Source organism: Octopus bimaculoides, chromosome 1, assembly GCF_001194135.2.
Source record: "Octopus bimaculoides isolate UCB-OBI-ISO-001 chromosome 1, ASM119413v2, whole genome shotgun sequence".
Taxonomy (NCBI): Eukaryota; Metazoa; Mollusca; class Cephalopoda; order Octopoda; family Octopodidae; genus Octopus; species Octopus bimaculoides.
This window is the reverse complement of record NC_068981.1, coordinates 173,203,359-173,211,594: the sequence shown is the minus strand read 5'-3', so window position 1 is coordinate 173,211,594 and position 8,236 is coordinate 173,203,359. Positions and strand designations below refer to the sequence as shown.

At 35.9% G+C, this 8,236-nt stretch overlaps 1 protein-coding gene across 8 annotated transcripts in view; it reads right to left on the bottom strand.

The window, feature by feature from the left end:
• The window catches only part of LOC106867666 (activating transcription factor 7-interacting protein 1), a 101,001-nt gene that overhangs the window by 57,802 nt on the left and 34,963 nt on the right, over positions 1–8,236 (bottom strand). The window contains exon 1 of one of the 8 annotated variants that reach the window (XM_052972733.1): positions 2,976–3,257. The exons of the other annotated variants lie outside the window; for them this stretch is intronic. The gene's annotated coding sequence lies outside the window, so the exon portion shown is untranslated. Of the gene's footprint in view, positions 1–2,975; positions 3,258–8,236 lie in introns of those variants that run through there. 8 annotated transcript variants of the gene reach the window in all.

Below are 8,236 nucleotides of genomic sequence, written 5' to 3'. Positions count from 1 at the left end.
TCAAAAGCATGGAAAGTGGGTATTAATATATATATATATATATATATATATAACGAATGTAATATTCAATAAACACATATGATTAGAGTGTCAGGTCTTTTAAGAATATAGATTACATGAATAACATGTATTGAGTATTACGGAGATGTACTTGCATAGCAAGTGACCTGATCTAAGATCGTGTGCTGGAACGAAAACAATTGCAGCGTGGAAGGTGTTTATAAGCCATTTAAAATAACACACAAAAACCGTTAGATTCACTTCAACATTTAAATTTAATTTGTCAAAATATTTTCGTCGCTTTGAGACCGCGACCTGTTCACTCACAAAATTCGGTGCTGCATCTGTCAGTGAACAGGTCGCGGTCTCAAAGCGACGAAAATATTTTGACAAATTAAATTTAAATGTTGAAGTGAATCTAACGGTCTTTGTGTGTTATTTTAAATGACTTATAAACACCTTCCACGCTGCAATTATTTATTGAGTAGTAAATTTTAAAAGACGTCCATTTTGAGTGAACCAAATTCGACAAATGCTTCATATATAAAGAGGTATTTACGTATATATGCATGTGTGTATATGATTGGAGTCTGGGACAGCTCTCCAGCTTACAGCTCCAGTCAAACCATCTAATCCATGCCAGCATGGAAAATGAACGTTAAATGATGTATATATGTGTGTATACACACACGCACGTTTATGCATATACATCTGTATGTGTGCGTATGACTTCTTTATATAGGTGCTTTCTTGCACTCTCAGTCACTAATAGTGACATCTGAATTTTTCGTTTTTGGTTTTATATTGCGTCTAGCTACCTTTATCATTTTATAAAGTGTGAGTATAAAATCAATTTAGTACTATAATAAAATATATGAAGTAAAACATATTGCAATAAAAATCACGAGTATCGTTTTTTAGGTCAACTTTTCCATGTTCACATGGGTCAGACGGAATATGTTGAGGCAGATTTTCTACAGTCTGATGCCTTTCCTGCCACCTACCCTCATCAGTTCCAAGCATGATAATATTTCTCCGTACGCAAATACATTTTCATGGCAGACTGGAAATGAACAACACTTGTATAAAGGTGCCACTCACATGAAGTCAAGATAAGGAGGCACACACACATATCCAATGGGCTTCTTTCAGTTTCCATCTACCAGACTCACAAATTCACTCACAAGACTTTGCTCAGTTCAGTCTATAGTAGAAGACACTTGCCCAAGATACAGAGCGGGGCTGAACCTGAAACCATGTGGTTGGAAATGAACTTCTAAGTCACACAGCCATACCTAAGCGAATGAAATATACAAAAAGCACAGCGTAAAAACTTGCAATAAGTCATATAACAAAAAACTGTTCCTACATATTTGGCATCCAAGCAATGCTGGGTGTCTCTACTAATGGCAAATTTTGTAACTGTGTGTGTGTGTATGTGTGCAACACCTTGTGCAAGATCCATTTCTAGATCAGTATTGAACGAGCTCAGCATGAATGAGCCTTGAAACAGATTTAGATTTAGAGTGTTATGCATCACTTTAACACCCATTATTATGGTCATTATGTTTACAGATGCAGAAATCAAAACAATTTGTGCCAGGAGCTTTATTTACTACTGCTTCATTTGAGAACGGTTTTAAAGGAGTTTGGCAAGCACTCATTTGAGTAGTGCATTTTGAGCATATCCAGATATCACCATCAAGATACCATTTGATCCTTGTTACTATGACATGCTGAAGACGCACTCACACACATGCACAACTTGTCTCGTTTATAAAGTAAAAACAGCTTTGGACGCTAAACGGGTCAATACCTCCATTCGTAGAGTAGCCATTTTGAATCCTCACAAAGTTGACTCAGTAGAACATCGGATACATGGGGTGGGGGTGTTTATATTTGAGAAGGAGACGATAAAAAATGAAAAACGGGAAAATATTTTTTGAAGAATAGCCGAAACTGAAAGATACATACTGCATTCCATTGCTGACCCACTCCATTTATAATCTCCACAACAAAGAAATGTAAAAATATAATTGATACTATATAGTTTGAGAAGAAAAATAATGATTCCCGACGGTGTTTCAACTATAAAGATATGATCTTTGATATTCACACACAAGAGCGGTGACAGTAACTTTTAAGTTGGCGTCTCCTAGCAGTCTGAAACTTCGAAGTCACTGTCACCACTCTTTTGTAAAAGTACAAAATATATACTCTACAAAAAGTATTGAGTAACCCACCAGTTTAGTTTAAAACTGTTTTTTTTTTAATATATATATAACTCAGTGTTAGATATATTTACTACTCAAGATTGTTAAGTTATGCATACATACACATAGTGTGTGTGCAGGCGCATTAATATGAAATTTATACACTACTGAATTAAAAAGATCGTTGTGTACTGCAAATTATAAACCATTGCGTAATGAACCTGGCGTACTATATATATATATATATATATATATATATATACACACACACACACACACACACAGATATATAAAGTAACGTGCACCACAGTTAAACCATACTGTGTGTATAAATTTAGATTGTGTACCGCAGATAACCATAATGCATTGCGTAATGAACCTGGCGTCGCTAACAATGAAAAAGTTAACGCAGATTATTCAGTTAGTTTTTCAGTTAAAATCGTTGTAATAAGCGTTTGTGTTCTTTTTGAACAAGAAAAAAAAAATCAATGGGATGAGAGGAAAGCTCATTCACTAATCCTAGAAAATAATAAAGGGGTCTGGCGTATATAGGTTTGCTAGATTTCTCAATGTAACAGTAAAATTGTCTTGATGTTAAAGGTTTGTTTATACCCCGTCTCACCTTAATTTTTATCCAGTGCCCCATCAAAGAAATACAAAAATAAAATTTGATACAATAATTTGAAAATGAAAGTAACGATAATTATCAATGTTCTTTCAATATATATATATATATATATTCCTAAATATGAATATACGTACGTACACCGCAGCAAAAATTCAGCCGTTAATTAGTATCCTCAAATTCATTTTGTTTACGTAATACTGCGATAACTGATCGTGTGGTAATTGTCGAAAAGATTATTACATTGTTTTTATCCTCAAGAAGGCGTGTATATTACGTGAATGTAAATCATAGCATTTAAATATCCATAGTGAAATGTAATCATACGTACGCATACATACAGTTAATATGGCAATGAGTGTGTATGATGTGTATATATGTGAGGGTACATAAGTATGCACGTGTTACCACAGGCATAATGCGGGTACTACAACACTCGATAGTAAAAAGTAAACCTAACATCATAGAAAATAATTGTTATATTTTTAACTATAACGAATGCACGCATGTACACGCGTGCTTGAGATGGGATTGGTAAAATCATGCTGAATTTAATTACAAAGTTAATTACACACAAAAAAACCATACACAGCCACCACCACCCTGTAATATTTTACGCATATAAGCAACATACCACACATTGTAGAAAGTAGCTTTAAATAAATGATGAACTGTTTCTTTTTAATGTGCATCAAATTAAGGTACAACTTAGTAATACACTTTAGACTGATTAAATACTACTGTTTTGCCACTGAGATTGTTATGGTAAACTGCCAAATCATAATCTACGGTTAAATTATGGCAAAGATTATTGATACTACAATGCAAAGTGATCAGTGTACGTTTAAAAAGACTACTAATGTAAAATAACTGCGATATATTATTTTTATAACTTCACGCTAATTTTCTTTTGATGCTAATGTACATTTGTCATTAGAATATGCTATGGTTTTCTAGATAAATATGCATATTCTCTGAGAACCAGTCACAGAAAACATTTTCACAAAAAAAAAACCTATTTAGTCTTGCCGAAGACAGACAACTTCTCTAGTGTTGGTGCCATAGGAAAATGCACCCATTACACTGTTAGGAAAGGCATCTAGCCATAGAAGCCAAGCTGAAGTTGAGATATTTGACCAAGACATCTTCCTCTGACCAGTTATATTCTGTCAAACCATTCAACCCATGCCATCATGGTAAGCAGATGTAAAATGAGGATAACAATAATGTTTTCTTTTACTTTCATCTCTTACTCTTCAACCTAATTTTTACTTACAAAAGATGAATGCTCATAGTGGCTAGTAGAATAACAGACAAGACATGAAGTCTAAATCTACATCATAAAATGAACCAGTAATGAAATTTTCAAATTTGCCCATTCTGCTAATACAACGCCCAACTCTTTAAATGTAAAGTGAATCATGCCGTAAGATATTATCCTTCCTCAACAAACACCTCAAAGATGAGATGAACAAGTTTAATACAAGACTTTTCATTTTCTTATTTTGAAGAATTTCAATATGATTTGCAGATGCAACAGTAACTAAATAGTGAAAAAAAAAACTCCAATCTAAATTCAATAGCCAATCAGTAAATTATATATATATATATATATATATATATATATATATATATATATATATATATATATATATATATGATGATGATGATGGCCGTCCACTCGTGACCGAGGAAGACCATTGCCAACCTTCAGGAACATTGTGTGCTCTGGGACTAACTTATATTTTGCATTTGTGGCTATGGTGGCTAATGAGCCCTGCTCTTGACAAGCATACATGGCTGCAGTCGTGTATGTATATATATATATACACGCACACACATACATACATACACACACACACATGTACATATAGATATATAGGCAAATCAATAATAAAAACAGGAAAAACAGAAGTCAAAAGGACATACACAGTGAATACATTAGATTCGCTCAGAGAAAGTTTGAAATGGGAAAAAGAGGGGGTGTGACCATCAGGAAAAGGAAAAAATCCAGAGAGAAGAAAGAGAATAGTCTGAGAAAACCATGTGTACTGTTACATTATATATATATATATATATATATATATATATATATATATATATATTAGTTTGTGCACTATTGAGGTCAAACGTGTTTTAATTCTTGACAAATGATCAAAGCACAGAATTGGATAAGTTTATTCCATAATTCCAGCACAATTAGATGGGGCTGACTATAAAAACTGAAACAAAGAAATAAAGAGTGAAATGAAGAAACTAAAAAAATACAAATGAGCCTCTCATAAATACTATGCTAATAACCATTTAAGAGCATTCTAAAATTCTTCCTAATTTTAGCACAAAGCTAGCAATTTTGAAGGAAGTTGGCAAGTCAAGTCGATTACATCAACCCCAGTATTTGACTGGTACTGGTACTTATTTTATCAATCCTGAAAGGATGAAATGCAAAGTCAACCTCAGCAGCATTTGAACTACCAAAGAGGCAGAACAAATACTGCTAAGTATTTTGTCCGACATGCAATCTAATAATGATTTTAAGTTTGGCATAAGGCCACATATTTGTTGAATAAGTACATTCAATGTTTCTGACTCTGAAGAGATAAAAGGTAAAATCAACATCAACAGAATGTATTTAAACAGCAAATGTAGTTACTTCCTTAACTGTATCTACCAAAGTATTAGTAATAGTCACATCACCTGAAACTGGACCTTTAGATTGCTAGTTTCCTTTTAGCTAGAATATAAAGAACATCACAAGGGAGATGTATCGACTAACTCTCTCAAACAAATTATGGTGATGAAGAAAATGAAATCAGTTTAACGCTATCTGGACTAGTCTCCCTGCAACTTTTGTCACTTTTCAGTATACACAAGAATCTCCCAAAATTTATTGAAGAAGCACTATCAAGGGGTACCCAAAAGAAACTGGAATTTTGCAATATTATTGTATTCACTTAGCTTTATATGTTTGTACTTTTATCGCCTTCCAAGTATTCTCCATTTGAAGCAATGCATTGGTCCAGACGAGTTTTCCACTGTTTGAAGTAGTCCTGGGACTCTTGTGAAGTGATGCTTTTTAACATCTCTGTTGTTTTTTTCTTCACCTCTTCCACATCTGCAAAACGTTTTCCTTTGAGGACTTTTTGCATTCAGGGGAATGCAGAGAGTGAGATCAGGCAAATAGGGAAGATAAGTAAGTGGGGTCATAGAGTGAGATCAGGTAAATAGGGAGTGCACAGGTGCATTGTCATGATGAAACCACAACACTCCACTTTGCCACAGGTTGTGGCATTTTCACCTCACATCATGCAAACATTTCGGAACTTCCAAGTAAAATATCTGGTAAACAGTTTGACCAGGAGGAACAAATTTTGTGTGGACAATTCCTTTCACATCAATGAAACAAATCAGCATCATCTTGACATTGGACTTGACACACTTTTTTGGGGTGTGGTGACAATGAATGCTTCCACCGACTTCATTGCTGCTTCCTTTCCAGATCATAGCCGTAGCAGCAGAATTTATCACCAGTGATGACCTTCGTATAAAAAGTCCAGATCAACTTGCAACTGTTCATTCAGTTCACGACACACATTCAATTGTTACTGTTTTTGATGTTCTGTGAGCAAGCAAGGCACAAAACTAATTTTACTGCAACTCTTTTCATTCACAATTCTTTGCTAAGAATTCATTGGCAGGAGCTCCAGGACACACCAGTCATATCAACAAGTTCGTCAACTGTTCGGCAATGGTCCTCTAAGATCAGTTCATGAATTTTCATGATGTTTTCATTCACTCAGCAGGTCAACAGTCGCCCTGAACAAGGTTGGTTTTCAAGCAACAATGCACCATTCCTAAAGCATGAAAACCACTTGTAAACTTGTGTTTTGCTCATGGCAGCATCTTTGTAAGCTGTTTGAAGCCTGACAACTATTTTGGTTGCCATTTTCCCCAGCAGAAAACAGAATTTCATGGAGGCATGCTGTTCCTTCATTTCAGCCATCACAAAAATCGATGAACAGAGAAGCACTGCAAAACAAAGATGCACTACGTGGCAGTACAACATTATTCAACAACACCGGTTGGCAGATTGCTGCCTGGAGGTCACATCAAGTGGCTTCTAGTGGCGGAAGCCTGAACTATACTGGGCTTGTCCCACAGAGAACATGCGATTAAGGATACCTGTGGAAGAGGTAGACCCAGGAAGACTTGGGATGAGGTGGTGAAGCATGACCTTCGAAAATTAGGCCTCAATGAGGCAATGACTTGTGACCGAGACCTTTGGAAATATGCTGTGCGTGAGAAGACCCGGCAAGACAAGTGAGACCATAACCTGTGGCCTTTACCAGGGGTGTAGCCAGCCCACTTATGTGTACCTTTCCTTCTTTGGACACAAAACGCTGCTTGCAAAGACCTGTTGAGGCAAGTGAAATCGAAAATTGAACCAAATTCGTTGACTGGCACCCATGCCAACTTCCTTCATTGGACACAAAACTCAGCTTGTGAAGACCTGTTGGGGTAAGTGAGATCGAAACTGAACCAAATTCAATGACTGGCACCCGTGCCAGTGTAGCGCTAACAGCACCATCCAAGCAGGATCACTGCCAGAGCAGCGGTCTCGCTTCTATGACGGTGGCACGTAAAAAGCACCATTTGAGCGCCATCATTTCCAGCTTATATCCATATATATATACACACACACATATACATATATATAAACGCATATATATATACATATATATACACATATATATACATTAATATATAGATACATATATATACATACATACATATATTCACATACATATATATGCATATATATACATATAAATACATACATATATATTTACATACATATATATACATATATATATACATACATACAGATCATCATCATCGTCGTTTAACGTCCGCTTTCCATGCTAACATGGGTTGGACGATTTGACTGAGGACTGGTGGACCAGGAGGCGACAGCAGGCTCCAATCTGATTTGGCAGAGTTTCTACAGCTGGATGCCCTTTCTAACGCCAACCACTCCGAGAGTGTAGTGGGTGCTTTTACATGCCACCGGCATGAAGGCCAGTCAGGTGGTACTGGCGACGGCCACGCTCGAAATGGTGTATTTTACGTGCCACTGGCACGGAAGCCAGACAGCTGCTCTGGCAACGATCGCACTCGGATAGAGCTCTAAGTGCTCCACTGGTACAGGTGCCATCACGATTTCGCTTTCGCTTGCCCCAACAGGTCTTCAGAAGCTGAGTTTAGTGTTCCTACAAATTTAGTTCGATTTTGATTTCACTTGCCTCATACACACATATATATATATATATACACACATACACATATAAATATATATATATACACATACATATATGTATATATATATATATATATATAT